Here is a 15,774-nt window from a genome sequence, read left to right as displayed (position 1 = left end):
CTGGCCGACCTCACCGCCGGTGGAACCCCTACCCCTCGATCTCGCTTGCACTGTGGCTCAAATCTCAGCTGGTGTGCAGCAGCGGTGCTTTGATGAAGCTGCGCTGAAGACGAACGAGAAGCACTGGCAAAACAACTCACGTTGTGGGCTCATGTTATGTGGCCCACCTCCGCTTGGGCCTAAAATCAGCCATGTAGCTACATTCATATGCGTGATACAGACATACACATTCTACAACCTATCTGGCCAACAAGCAAATAGTCACATGAAGTTGCCCATTCTCTACCCGTATCAGGAATAGGAACGATGCACTTGACACCAAATTTCTACTTACAAATTATGTCGCACTATTATGAAATATGTCAGTCGCAAAAAAAAAACATTATGAAATATGTATTGAATGATACACATTGGAGCACATTTGGAGCAAACATGACAAACAATTCTGCTTAGAACATGCTGCAGGACAAAAATTACTCTTTTTTAGTACGGATGATCACAACTCATTTTACATATAGAGATATAGCTGACATTAATACCCTAATAATAGTCATCAAAGACAAAGAACTAGACCGGACCCTAAATCATCTGAAAAGAGGGAAGCAACGAACGCCTGATGCCTGAGGAGATCGTACAGGCTGCTAGGCCTCCCCCTCGTACGACGGCATGCATCTTCCGTTGCTTTTGCTCAACCATCTTTGCTGCTTCCTTGCCGTTGATCTTCTGAATGGTGTGTTGACGCTTGATCTTCTTGGCCTCTTCGTAACCCTCACGCAACTTGCGTTTTGTGTCCTCCATCTTCTTGCTCTCGTCGACTGCGCGCTTCTTGGTCTCACTCATGTTCGGTGTCGACACAGTAGCTGTGGTCGGCGGCATCTTCGCTGCTGGAACATACACCTTCTTCTTGTATGCCTCGGCGACAGGGACGGTAGGAAACATCTTCGCCGGCGGCATGTGCAGCTTCTTCTTGTGTACCTCGGCGGCGGGAAGCATCTTAGCAGGCTTTACGTGCAACTTCTCCTTGTGTTCTCGCGCGTTGCCATCAGCGATCACTGCAGAGATGCCCTGGTGTGGGATCCGATCATCAGCAGGGAGCTTGTCGAGCTCCTCCTTGACTGCTGTAGTTGTGGCGACGTTGGCCGGCCTCCACCCGCGCACGACGTCGCCTACGAGCCTGCGGATCCGGGGCGAGCCATGGTTCCCGAGGGCGTCAATGGCCCTTGTGAGGTCGGTGGACGACAGCGCGCTGTGCGGGACGGGCGCCACCCGCAGAGTCTCCAGCGCTTCCGCCATGGCCTCGTCCAGCGCGCCGCAGAGCTGCTCGGCCACGCCGTCGTCCGTGGCGCCGCGGAGCAGCTGGAGGATCCCGGATCCTCACGTCCCGGAACGCGGCGCGCGGGTGGCCGCCTGCCTTCTCGATCGCGTCGTCGATAGCGCCGAAAGCGCCATAGAATGGCCTCCACCTTCGCAGGGGGCTTCCGCTCTCCTCGTTGGCCATGGTGGCGGCGGATGCGAACAAGCCGGCGTGTATCGTCGGCGGGCGGATGCGGGCAAGCCGGTGGGTAGGGTCGGCAGATGCGAGCAAACCGGTGGATGCGAGCAGTGGACGAGCAGATGCGGATGGAATTGGGAAATTGGTGCGTCTTGCTATATAGAACGCGCCGATCGAATCCGACTCAAGTTCCTCTGCATTCAAGCGTGAGCATGACGCGTTTCCGCGAGCACATCGAATTGGAGCAATCCGACACCGACTCTAGCTCGGCGACTCTGCGCGCGCTGCCGTCGACTTGTGGGAAGTGTTTTACCACCATGGGAACTGCTGGACGCTGCCAATGCTACGTGCGCCGCCGCTAGGCATGGCCGCCGTCACGCGCTTTCACGAGAGCAGCTCGGCTCGGCAATATTCCTGCTGTACTGACGCAAGCACCCCCACTAAGGTAACCTCCTGCTGCTCTCCAACCCTTTTCCCCTTCCCACAGAGCCACAGTTCGCCGGAAAACCGTGCGCGCCGCCGTGAACGCTTACTGCTCCGTCGCCGCGCTGTGCGGCGCCGCCGCCACGTGCTGTCTCCAGCAAACCTCCTGGAACCCCCGGGTTGTGCGAGATGCTAGGGATGCTCGCTGTGCCGCTACCTACCGCCGGTGAGGCTATGCCCGGCCAAATCGATGGACACCCTTGGGCGCCGTGCTCTGTTTGTGTTCGTGAAGAGGAAGGTGGAGTGGGTTCTAGAAGAGAAAGTGCAAGACAGAAAGAACGTGGGAGAGGGGTTGCAGTAATTTGAAAATAGATTGGTGTCACAATGCAGAAGTGCCTTTAGTTTCTTTTTCTGAAAAATGATCATATCGGCTGAAAAAAATTATAAGATACATAATAAATTATAGAAATATCAAAATGTAGCAATGTAAATTTTTGTAAACTTATATTGTTCAGATCTACAAAGTAGAAGTGTAAAATCACTGGTTTGATACTTTATATATTTTATGTATAATTAGCGCATTCCTTAGTGTATTTTTTTAAGACATTCTTTCTTGTCTTCAATAAACCTAGAGTAATAAAATATAATAAAATACGCATGTCACACTTCACGCCTATAAAAGTTCAATGTAAGTGCAACAAATAACCAAGAAAAGGTTTCAGATGAGGAATTTGCTACGGACAAACAAACAACGAAGCCCAGTTTGGCCCAGTACCCATCGTCTGTCCATCCACCGCGCGCGCCATCTCGCACGACAGAATCCATCCACCCGCTTCTCCTATCTGACTATCTCTATCGCATCGCGGCGCGGGAACACGATGCTCAATTATAACAACAATGTTCCATTCCATGTCGACACAAAGCGGCCAAAGATTCTGGTTCTCCGTTCCAGACCTTATCGAGACCTTCTCAATGGCGATGGATCGAACGCTGGCTCCAACTCTTTTAAAGCCCGCAGCGTGCTTGCTTGCCAACCATAGCCATCGAGCAGGGCTCATCCACAGACCGACGACAACCAGCTCATCATCCCCGCAAGTCAAGCTAAGCGCGCAGCAATGGCGGCGGCGGCGCCGGGGGCGGCCACTGGCGGCGGACTTCGAGGCGCTGAGCTACATCAGCAGCCTGGTGGAGGCGTTCCAGGCGTTCGACTCCGACAGCGACGGGCTGGTGACGGCGCCGGAGCTGCGGGGCCTGCTGGGCGTCGCTGGGCCTGGAGAAGACCGAGGCCGAGGCGCGCGACATGCTGGCGCGCGCCGACGCCGACCGCGACGGCCGGCTCAGCGTCGAGGAGCTCCTGGACGTGATGAACGCCGGGGAGCTCGGGCTGGGCGCGCTCGGGGCGATGCTGCAGTCGGCGCTGCCCCAGCTCGAGGCCGCCGGGCCGCGCTCGTCGGCGCGGACCGAGCTCGCCAGGGTGCTCGGCGCCCTGGGCAACGCCAGCCCCGAGGACTGCGCGGCTATTGTTGAGTGCCTGGACGGCGACGGCGACGGCGCCATCACCATCGAGGAGTTCAGGCTGATTGGCTGATCTGCTCTAGGTCCCAGCTTGCAGCTAGCCTAGGCTGTGCACGTACCGCGTGGAACGCCATGTCAAAAAATTTGCTGTGTGGATCGACCATCGACGTGGGGTTAGTTGTTCATCTATGTACCGAGATTGACAATAATACAACAGGGGAGCTACGCGATTCGTGTGTGGTCTATGCCATCGACTTAAAAAACTATGTGTGAATCTACCTCGTTGGTTTTTAAAATCTGCCTATCCAGATTCAACCTTTAAATCCTCGACTCCTCGACGCAGGTGCTCTTATTATTCGAAAAAAAAAAAACTTAATCGACTATGTATATACAGAAATGGGAGAGCATTGTGCAATTAATTTCTTTGAAAAGAAAACTAAAAATAAACTATGTATGAAAAAAATGGGGAGAGGAATTGTGTAATTAGTTTCCTCATTTGAACTAGAGGAGACATGAGGATACCCGCTGGAGCTCCATCCCCATCCTTAGACTTTGTTCGGCTACACTCATATGATCATATCCACTCAATCCACACGAATTGGAGTGTATTGAAGTAGAAATTATTGATTTTGTTTCTCAATCCAACTCTAGCACACATGGATTGGGGTTACGAGTGTATCTATACAAGCCCTTACCAGAGACGAACGTGGTGCTGGGATTCGGACCAAAAACCTATAGCCTAATGTGTAGCTCCTCTAATCACTCCATGGCAAAAGTCACTTGTGTCTAAAAGGCATATCCATCCCCCTCGTGTTCATTTTCTAGATTTTGAAATAAAATATTTAAGAACCTAAATGAATTCAAATGAAAAAATGTTTTAGATAGAAAGTTTTAGGTACCATCAAGTATTACAAACTTCGGTTTTGGTTGTTTCGCAATTTGAGGTCATTTGAAAAATTGAGTTTTAAATTGTGAGAACTTCAAACATAATTTAAGGATCACAAATGATTTTAAATAAAAAAAGTCATCAATTAAAAAGTTATAGTTCTCATCAAGATCTACAACTTTGATTTTGGTTATTTTTTCATCCGAGGTTGTTTGTAAAATGTGAATTTCAAAATGATAGAACTTCAAATAGAAATTTGAGATCATAAATAATTTCTAACGGAAAAAGTTGTCAGCTACAAAGTTGTAGATCTCGTCGATGTCTACAACTTTGCTTCTGGTCATTTTTCTATCTGAGGTCGTTTGGACAATTCAAATAATTAAAATTCAAAATATAAGAACTTCACATAGAATTTTAGGAATATAAATGATTTCAAATGAAAATGTCATCAACTAATATTAAAAGTGCATCTAGCCCCTTAGTGGTTTTGTTGATTAAATGATAATACAATTAAAGGTCTCACAAGTTTGCTAAGTGTTGAATAGAAAATTGAGTATATTTCATACACATGAAGATTGGTTATCTCAGAAAGAAGGCAAACTTGATGGTATTCCACATAGTGTTCAAATGAAGGCCTAAATGTGTATTGTTGTATTGGAAGATTATAGAAACAACCTAGTTCAAGCAAAAGACAACAATGCAATTAGAGTTGATGAAATAGCTTCTCTGATCTGGAAGATCATGGATTCATGTGAGAGCAAGTATTTGGCAAATGGCAAATGAGACATAAGTTGAGAATATGGATTGGTCTCATATAGGTGGCCTGCTTTGTATGAACAAGAATAGATCAATCATGGATGGATATTGATCAAACTTAAAGTATGAAGAGTGAACATGGACAACAATGGCATTATGAAGAAATAGCAATCCAAGGAAGTCAAGTATATTGATAGTGAAGTGTGTCAAGCCAAAATGTAGAGGATACAAGGAATCGTGAATTGGCTTGACTATATATTGATGTTGATCAAGATATGTGATCAAAAGAAGATGAGGCAAGTCATGGAAGGTTTATGGACAATAGTTGGAGTATGACTTAGATATGAATAATGATTGCTATTGGACTTGAAATGAATGCTTAATGTTGGTTCAAGAGATGATGTGACTTGAGAATAGCTTGATAGGGTAAAGATAGCAAGGAAAGGGGCTTCGAATGACTGAGCAAAGGTGAAGCGCAAGTGAGGGCTTGGCACCGATGGACCATGACTGCGGTGAAGAAGAGAGTACCTGCATTGAGTCGAGGTACTAATCAAGCTATGATGAGTCATATTGTGTGGAGGATCAAATCATTGTTGAATCATAAGTGGAAGTGGCTTGAAGCTATGAATGGAACTCACATGTGTTGAAATGGTTCAAGTCACAAGCTCAAGGTTGAATTACTCAAAGGATTGAGACAAAGATGGTTGCAACCTCTATTGAAAAGATATTGAGAAGATATGGCATATGAGGACATTGAAGACTCGAGTGGCTAAAATAGTTTTATCATTTTGATCTTGAATATAGGTATACCTTACTATCAAGGGGATGCAACACAAATAGTTAGACAAGTCTCAAGTGCTTAAACTAATTAACCAAACCTTGAGTGCTAACATAAGAGAAACAATTGCACAACACTTGCACTTTCTGATATTGGGGCTTGTTCTTGGTTGGGTTGGATATCCCTTGGAATAAGCTTTTCGCAAAGTCCAAGATCATTGAAATTCAAGTTTGGAGTAATAATTATGGCTTTCTTGGCTACTGAAGTTTAGCGTCCAGACTCTAAGTCCAATAGCAATCATTATATACCCATCCCACCGGCCGTTTTTGGCCCTCCCCGTATGTGCCCAGCCCGCACGCACACCCTAACTCGGGTCCACTGGCCACCTCCTCCATGGTCACGTCCTCACTCCTCAATGGCCAAGCTCCCCTCCTCATGGCTACCTCATACATGCCCGAGCTCACCTCCTCCATGGCCGAGCACTGGCAAGCTCCAAGCTCGCGGCCATGGCGGGGCTTGGCCTGAGCAGAGAACAAGATGGGGAAGAAGAAAGAGCTAGGGGCAAAAAGGATATTTCATTGCTGTTCTCTCTCCTCCTAAACAAGAAATGAATATTTTATTGGGCGTGGTGTCTAGGAGCAAATTTGATAATAATGTTGGTGACCACCAGCAAACTACTCCATTTTGCATGCCCGCTAGCAAAGAGAGGTCACTTTCAGTGTCCTATAGCAAATTTTGCCTTATTCATTAGGGTCATAACTAGAAAATTGTTTTTTAATTTTCTTCTAAAAAACTTTAAACAAAAAAATCTATCATCACCCACTTATATATACATATATCTATGTGCCAAAAAGAATGTTCCTATATGAATATATGTAGAATTGCCTCTCTTGGAATATATGTTTAGTTGGATGCCCTACAATCGATAGGTTCTGACCTTCAAATCCTAATTCCAATCATCTTGTTGAACCAAGAAGAATCTCACTTGTTTAAAGGCTATTGTGCTTTAGAGTAATAGGATTATATAGCTAGCTAGGTTGATTTGGTGCCTTTAATAAACTCTATGCAGTATCCATGCCAAAAGTCTCACTCTCTCATAAACACCAAAAGGAGTTCATATGTGATACCGATCATTGTCCATGGACTTTTAGTACAAAGTAATTTGCAGGATAAGTTCGATAACTTCACCATACACCAAAAGTCTTTGGAGAAGTATTCACCAAACCAACTTTAGTAGCATTTGTTGGACTTGAGATGATAATCCCACTTCCGTTGTTGTGCAAAGATACTAGCCACCCATTAGAAGTTATAGAATCTACACGGAGCGTAGCTTTCTTGTATTATGTACCTAATATCTCATAACACTTGATCCTAAAATGGGCAGTCAATTTGTGTTTAATGAAATTCTTCATAGTTGTATGATCGATTGGACAAAAGGTGGTTGGGTCACTTTTTGATAGCTTAAACTATTGCTCAATAGACTTGTCTCATGTTGGAGTGGGTAATAAAACATACTTTGTCAATAACATGTTGTATAGTTTTGACACCAGCAACCACAAGCTTCTTCAGTTAATATTCCTCCTAATTCATGGATACGTTCGAGTATGAAGAGCATTTAGCATTCTATCCTTTAGTGCTTCCACACTAGGAACCTAAGTGTTTTCGGATGCTCTTTCCCTTCATTCATGCACATCTTGTGAGCATCCACAATAATAACCAGCATGCTCACAAGTACTTGACCCATCTTTCCCTATAGCGCATCATCCGACCTAGGTTACGATCAACTTAATCTAGTGATGTGATATCATCGTCGATAAGAGATGTAGAACAAGCTTGGAATACCTTATGAAATTTTTATTCCTCTCTAAGGGACACCACAAAGGTTCCTAGGTCTTGTTTATGCGTTGACGGTACATATGACCCGTTAGATGAAGTAATGACCTAAAAACAAGCTTAAGATTTTCTAGCCCTATGGGAATCTATATTAGATCACTATTTAGTGCAATCTTATTGTCGGTGTTTTTTACCAGCAGATATTTGGTTCTTGTGGAACCCCGCTTGGTATGAAGAACAATCATAGATGAAGACAAGATTTATAATGGTTCGGGCCTCTGGGAAGCGAGTAAAAGCCGTACATCTAGTTGCTACTCTTGTATTGCTTGTATTCATCGAGATTACGATTACAATGTAGCTATGCCTATGAGAGAGTCGATCCTTACAACATGGGATGTTGCTAGCTATTTATATCCAGGATCAACTTGCCCTACAAGCTAAGAAGTTGTGCCCTAGTCGGAGTCTTGGCGCAATCCGGAGATACCCTTCCTTGAATAGGGTTGTCTCTTATCCGAAGTAGGTAGTCGACAATATGGAAGTCGGGGTACCCGGAGGTATGGCATCGACATAAGCCCCAAAGCTTGTCTATAAAACGCAACTTGGTCGTCTGTGAGTAATCGAGATTGTCTTAGTCGGGTGGTTTGTAGTCCGGGTACCAAGAGGTAGCCCGAGTTACCAATAGAGACTTCAATCCTGATCTCGTGTAGGCCGATAAAGGTGCACTATTGGGAGATGAGTTTGATCTAGTGCCATCCCTGGATTATCTTATCTTGTCAATCCCATTTCACATGCAAGCCAGGGGCGCACAGTCGTCAGTCAGTCAAAGCGTTGTGTCGGCTCGATTTCCAATGAGTGTGTGTGGTGGAGATTTAATTCCTTTTTTTAATGGAGATGGTGGTTGAGATTCCTAGAAAGGTGGCTTGGTCCCATTTAATCAGGCCTACTCATGATGAATGTGCAACCTCCATTCCCAAATTTCATAGCAAAGATGAGGAAGAAAACTGTTCTGTAAACGTCCCCACAAAGTGCCGCATCTGCTGCTCACGTAGTCACCTGGCCAATCGGCCATGGCATCGTCGTCGAGTAGTATGCCATCGCCACCACCGTTTGTGCCCACGTCTCCGTCCTCGACGTCCTCCGGAGCCCCAGCCTCAACGGCGGCATGGCCGCTGGCGATGACGTCGGTGGCTCCAGCCCAGGGGTCCTAGGAGGGGAAGCTAGGGTCGATGAAGTCATCGTGCTAGGACCTCTAGTTGGGCTCTCAACCTAGATGGCGTCGTCAGCACCGGAGGTGGCGATCGAGCTCTTCGACGAGGACGAGCCAAAAGGCCCAACCCTATCGATGGGCACTGCTCCTGCTACTCGGTCATCTCTATCGCCTCCACCACCCTCGACGTCCTTGGGCCCTCCTCCCCTTGTGCCGCTGGCTAGCTAGACATGAGCCGTGATGAGGAGAATGTGAGGAAGCTCTTCATCGACCTGAATCATGAGGCCATTGGCATCCTAGGGGATGTTGGCCTTGTGATCCTTAGCAGCAACGATGAGGAAGAGGCCAAGGAGGAGGAGGTAAAGGATGAGCCTATGGGCAGCGGGTCGCCATCCCTCCCATCTCGTCAGCAAGCCCTCTAAGGAGCTTGGTGACAATCAGAGGTGGCACCTGCTCTGTTCACCTTAGATTAGGGTTCTAGTTTATCCATTTGTAAATCCATCTTAGTGAATTATCAATCAAATATCTAGTCCCCAATATGAAATGTTATTTTGTGTTTATCCGTGTTTTTCAAACTGTTCCGTGCTCAAATCGCCGCAAGCAGAGTTGTGACGTACTTTACACACGGACACAGTCCAAAGTTGGGATAACTTTAGCAGTGTCATCCTAATCACTGAGTTTACTCACAGCCCTGTGCTACAGACTAGCCGGGCTACTCTAGTTAGGTTGGAGCTTTACTCATAATTCAGGTACAAAATATCTTAAGTGCAAATTATTCACAGGGCTCCAAATTGCTAATTTTATTCTGAGAATACAAATTATTCACACTTGGCAGCTGGGCTACGCACATTACGGCTGCCAAGTGATTTTTTGGGGGATTGTGCATGCCAAGCGGTCATTTAACCCCTCGCCTTGCTTCGGTGGCAACCATTGCGCCTATTCTATTGCTTAGCATTTCCAAACTCTACACTGTGCCTTTTCGCACTTTCCTTTGCCCCCAAATCCCCACTTTCACCACCGCCATGGCCTCAAGCTCCGAACTCACCAGACACGATGCCACTGCTCACCAGGAAGAGGCTACCGCAACGGAGCCCTGGCCCTTAGTTCAACCAAAGGAGGAGCCCGAGGACCTAGCGGAGCTAGTGGAGCTAGTATTTATCGGTCAACTAAATGAATACTAGGTCCTTTTGACAACATCAGAGACAAATCTAGAGATGCTAAGGATGTGCGGTCTGCTTCTAGAAGGGTACGTGTGGACTGCCACCCAAGGTGAGAAACATCTGACCCTGGACACCTTCCAAATCACCACCTTTATTGCGCATTATGAGAGCGGATTTGGAGTGACACCGTCCAAGTTCTTGGAGCGAGTTTGTAGGCACTATTGCATCCAGATTGCTCAGATGCTACCAAACGCTATTGCTATGTTGAGTGTCTTTACCATTCTGTGTGATGCATGGCTTGGCATCGAGCCTTATCTCGCCCTATGGCGCCACTTCTACTCGAGCATGTATCATGGTGCCAACTTGTTTGTGGGGTCAGCTGGCTTCTCTCTTAGGAAGAAAGGGGAGTACATTGTGTTCCCGATTAAGTCCTCCTAGAAGGGCTTTGCAGAGAAGTGGTTTTACATTGATCTTTGATATAAGAATGTTATCAAGGCTAATTACAGGATGCCTGTAACCAACAAGGCTTGGTACTCACCCCCCATCATGACTGAAAAGATGAGGGGCCACATTGAGCATGTTCGGGCTCTCCGGGAGGCCAGATTGATTATCGCACACATAGTCGAGACCTTCGCTCGGTGGAGGATTATTCCCTTGAAGTGCAGGGATTTGGCTTGCACCTACTCGAGGGTTATGGACCCAAAAAGAGAGTTGAGAGAAGGTTAGATACCTCATCCTGATCTTGCTCTCTACTTGGAAGCCTTAATCCTTTAGTGCTTAATTTTAACCTTGACTCACATTTTCAGAAGTGTTAGAGGAGGAGATCACTCATCGGGTGAAGTACATCCTTGGCATAGACCGAACCAACTGGGAGGGCGTCTCCTAGCCATATTACACTGAGAATCCTCCCCCCACGGTGAGTAGCTTAAACTTCTCTAGGCCGTCTTCCTTAAATAGTCAGGTTAATTTTATTTCTTGTATCTGTTAGGTGGCCCCAGAATTGGCGTCGTCCTAGGGAGTGTTGCCTTGAGGCATGATGAAGGGGATGTTGTAGAAGCTCCCCAAGCCCCAACCTCTAAGCTTGTTGGTGCCATGGATGAGCTAGCACACGAGATGGCAGAGATTGGGGTGAAATCTGCCCAAGAGCAGATGCTAGTCGGGGCAAAGCAACTATAGGAGCCGGCTCCTCCTGAGAAGACCCCTACGCCCAAGCCGTGGACAACTCAGGCAAAGAAGAAGATGAGAGACGCAACTTGAGGGCCTACGAAGCCTAAGAGAACACCAGCCACCCAATCGGCCCCTCAAGTGGAGAAGAGGACGCTCCGATCATATGGGGAACCCGATCATGTCACCCTCCCCGAAAGCAAAAGAGCTAGGAGCAAATCCAAGAGCCCTCTGTCTAGAGAGGGTGCAAAGGCTGTGGCAACTCAAGCTGGTGCTAGCAAGGAGCGTTCGATCAGAGACCCACCTCGTAGACATGACTAAGTATCCACTATGATCGTCTTTGGTAGGCTATTCGAAACATTCTCTTATCTAAATAGTATCAAACGCACATGGGAGGTTTGTCTTTAGGAGGAAGCAACAACCTCGACAACCAGCAACCCAACGGCTAGGCGGGCGCCAAAGCTTAAGTGCTTCATCCCCTTTAAGCCATGAGTGAACTGAATTATGTGGTCATATGCTTGTCCCAAGTATCCTCTTAACGTGTGGCGACTCAAGCTGGTGCTAGCAAGGAGCGCTCGATTAGAGACCCACCTCATAGACATGACCAGGTATCCACTATGATCATCTTTGGTAGGCTATTCGAGACATTCTCTTATCTAGATAGTATCAAACACACATGGGAGGTTTGTCTTTAGGAGGAAGCAACAACCCCGACAACCAGCAACCCGATGGCTAGGCGAGCGCCGAAGCTTAAGTGCTTTGTCCCCTTTAAGCCATGACTGAACTAAATTATGTGGTTATATGCTTGTCCCAAGTATCCTCTTGACGTATGTGTCTTTTGGCAATGTTTCTAGGTTAGAAGAAGCCCTAAGCTTGTCAGCTAGAGGTGACAATTCTGATGCAGCCCTGACCCCGGATAGGCCTAACCTAGAGCCGTCGACCTAGGTTAAGGCTCCAAGGAGCGAGGAGATGATTCCCGAAGATGACCCTTCCTAGATGAGTCCACTTATCGAGAGTTTGAAGGCCTGTCAAAGCTCATGGAAGGGAGCTAGTGACAGGGCCAAGCATTACAAGGCAGTGGTGGCTCAACTAGAGGAAGAGGTGAAGACTCTTTGAGATGCAAATGAGGGTATGTAAACGACTTGCTTATATAAACATGTACCTTTGTTGTGGTGTTTGTCTCAAACCTTGCCATGTTTATAGATCATGTCGCCTACACCGGGCGCCTGGAAGGTGAGAAGGCGACTCTAGAGCAGGAGATCGAAGAACTACGGTGCAAGCTTGAGGTCTCTGAGCAGCGTCGCATAGATGTTGAAGCAAAACTGGTAGAGGGAGCTCTCACTTTGGCTGGGCATGCCATCAGGATCCTCAAGAGCTACTTGCCTTGTCTTGATGTAGGCCTGATTTCTCAGGGTTATAATTGATGAGGACATCGCCACGCTGGACACACCGACGCCATGGTCTTCCCCAAGTTGCAATTCGTTTCCAACTCAGCTGCCATGTCGTCCTCGGATTCAGCAGACACGTCGTCACTGTTTTGGTCATAACTTCCTCATACGACATCGAAACGGGCCGTTCTTGGATGCGTTGGAAAGGGGACAACGATGCCGTCGTTTTGGATCTGGTCCCAGCTCCAGAAGGTCCGTGGATCATTCTGTGTGACCACGGCAAGGTGCTGTGTCACCTATTTGGGCCAACTTGGCCATGTATCGTGTCGGGCCTTAAGCCCAAGTTGTGGGCGCCCAACCCCTGGCCGTCCCCAACCCTAGGTCGAGTCTTAGACTATAAACACAGCCGTCGCCGCTGCTATACAATGGGGTTTTGTTTAGAGTTTAGTTTTCCCTCGAGAAACTGAATCGTTCATTGTAACTGTGGTGACAAATCCTTTTACAGTGATCCAGGGCCCCTGTTCTTGATCTCCTCCACTGTGTCGATTAGTCCTTTGGAACCGAGTTCTTGAACCCTCTATTGATATTCGCGTCATTCATATTTGCAATTTCAGATTGCGTGTTTTACCTTCTTGCTTGTGCTCTTCGATTCGCTTGCAGGAAAAGCCTTTTTGGCGAGGTCAATCAAGTTGTGCTTGGTTGATAACCAACGGAGCGGTGGTGTAACGGTTGCAGGGTTCGAATCGTGTCTGATTTGAAGCCGGATCGCCAACGTCGAGATCTCCACAAATCGAACTTACCGGCTACCTCTCGGAAGATCGGGCCTGTACTCATCAATTGGTATCAGAGCTTTCAGGTTTACCGTGAGGTATAATCTCGTTTGCCTTAGATTCATATTTGTTCATTACCTAGAGTCCACAAAAAGCCCAAAAATATTTCAATTTCCGCTGTCCTATCGCCCTTTGTGCCTTTGCAATTTCGTTTCAGATTCGTGTTGTTGAGTTTGTGTCCGTGGTCGAGTCTTGTTGCTGGTTTAGGATTGTGTTCGTGGTCGTAGTTCAATCGCCCGTTGCTGTGATTTTGTTTTCCGCCGCTATCCCATCCACCGTTCCCAAACAATAAGTCGAAGCCACCACATTACTCGACTTGCCCCGCTAGCCGCCTTGTGTAACTTCTCGCCGCCGCGCAAACCCTAGATAGGTTGCCAGCCGCTCTTATTTTGCCTGCATCGCAGCCCTCCTTACATCATCAGGCGAATACCTACTGCTGTGATCGGTGTTAGAGTTTAGGGACGCTTTGCCCTAACTGCCGCCGCCGTGTTGTGCCTCCCGGAAAACATACCTTGACATACCTTCGGTAAAACAGGCATAACTTTTCGCTCGTTTATCAGAAAAATCTAAAATTTTTTGTGCAGCTTCTTGACACCATTTGGACCCGACCCAAACTCGGCTTCGCCCTGTTTGGTTTCATCAGAATTGCCAAAAAAATTCAGGAAAATATAGAAAAAAAATTGTCAAAGTTTTTGCACGCTTTTCAGAGAACGTGCTGAATTTCTGTAGACCACATCCCACCTCAGTTGTAGGTGCCAATTTTTGTGGTTGCCTCTTTTGTGATCCTTATTCAGAGAAAAGTATAAAAAAAAATAGTAAAAAAAAAAGTTTGTTTCCTACTAGTGCCTTTTGGGAAAATCCGGGAAAAATTCAGGAAAAAGGAGAAATCCGGGCTATTTGCTTGTTCTGTGAGTTCTTTCGATCGTCCTTTGTTTTCACCTTGTTGCGCTACGTCTTGACACGTCTTAGCCAGCAACTGTAATTTGTACTTTGGATCCAGATTGAACAATCGCTACTCTGCACTCGTTAATTGCTAATCCTTGCTGTCATATTGTGTGCCTACCCATAGCTCCACATATTCTTCTGTCAGCACAGGTTCATCTTGCAACTGTTACCCACGCTCAACAACAGATTGCTTCGTCACTTTGGTTTTGCTCCTGTTTGGCGTTGGTAAGAATACAGGCAAGACGGTGGTAAGCCGCTTGTGATTTTGCATTCCACTTTCACCACCACCACTTGTTGCCTTTTAGTTGATAGGGATAATACTTTGGTGTTGTCTTTTTCTATCTTCTAACCATGGCAGGAACTCCGATAGACTTCAATGAGTGCGTGTCCAAGGGCGAGCTTGCAACGTTCATGACTGAACAACGCAATCTTATGACCGAGCTGACGCGCAACGTGAACAATCTGGTCACCCGCATTGAACAGCTTGAGCAACACCCTCCACCTTATCATGCTGATGATGAAGATGCTGGTGATGAAGATGCGTATGCTGACGGTGGTGCCCGTCGCCGCCTCAACTTCAATCGTCGCGGTATGGCAGGTAATAATCATGGTAATAATGATCCTTTTGCTAAGATTAAATTTAGTCTACCACCTTTTGCTGGTAATGTTGATCCAGAGGCATATTTAGATTGGGAGCTTTCTGTTCAACAAAAATTTGATTCTCATAATGTCCCTGCTGAGCATAGAGTTAGACTTGCTACCAGTGAGTTTACTAATTTTGCGTTGTTCTGGTGGAGTGATCTTTGCAATGCCAATAATGCTGCTGCTGTGCCTCAAACTTGGAATGTTTTAAAGCAACGTATGAAATCTCGTTTTGTTCCTCCTTATTACCAACGTGATTTACGTTTGAAACTACAAACTTTAAAACAAGGTGATAAAGGAGTAGAAGCATACTATCAAGAATTGATTATTGGTTTAGCACGTTGTGGTATAAATGAAGATGATGATGATGCTAGTGCTAGATTTTTTGGTGGTTTAAACCATGATATACAGAACATACTTGATTATAAAGAATGGCGTAATTTTTCCCAATTGTATCATCTTGCTATTAAGGCCGAACGAGAAGTACAGGGACGCAAACAACACCAGCCTTTCAGGTCTAACAATGGGAGGAATTTTCAGCAGCGTTCCGAGCCGGAGACGCCCAAGCTTCCTGTTGCACCACAGCCATCTACACCTCCATTTTCTTCCGGGATAAGTAAATTGTCTAATGTGCAGTTTCCACAGCTGAAGAAAGGTGGCACTCCGGGTGCTTCTACTAGCTCCTCCTCGTCCAGCTCTAAAATCATTTGCCACCGATGCAAAGGCATGGGACATGTCATGAAGGAATGCCCCAG

At 46.6% G+C, this 15,774-nt stretch overlaps 2 pseudogenes; one reads left to right on the top strand and one right to left on the bottom strand.

Annotated features, from left to right (window-relative positions):
* Nucleotides 1-525: 525 nt before the first annotated feature.
* LOC136529896 (probable mediator of RNA polymerase II transcription subunit 26a) lies at nucleotides 526-1,740 on the bottom strand (annotated as a pseudogene).
* Nucleotides 1,741-2,887: 1,147 nt separating this feature from the next.
* On the top strand, nucleotides 2,888-3,503 carry LOC136526460 (probable calcium-binding protein CML29; annotated as a pseudogene).
* Nucleotides 3,504-15,774: the final 12,271 nt, after the last annotated feature.

This window comes from Miscanthus floridulus, chromosome 19 (assembly GCF_019320115.1).
Source record: "Miscanthus floridulus cultivar M001 chromosome 19, ASM1932011v1, whole genome shotgun sequence".
In the NCBI taxonomy this organism is placed as follows: Eukaryota; Viridiplantae; Streptophyta; class Magnoliopsida; order Poales; family Poaceae; genus Miscanthus; species Miscanthus floridulus.
Note: the sequence above shows the minus strand (reverse complement) of the source record. Positions and strands in the feature narration are given on the sequence as shown.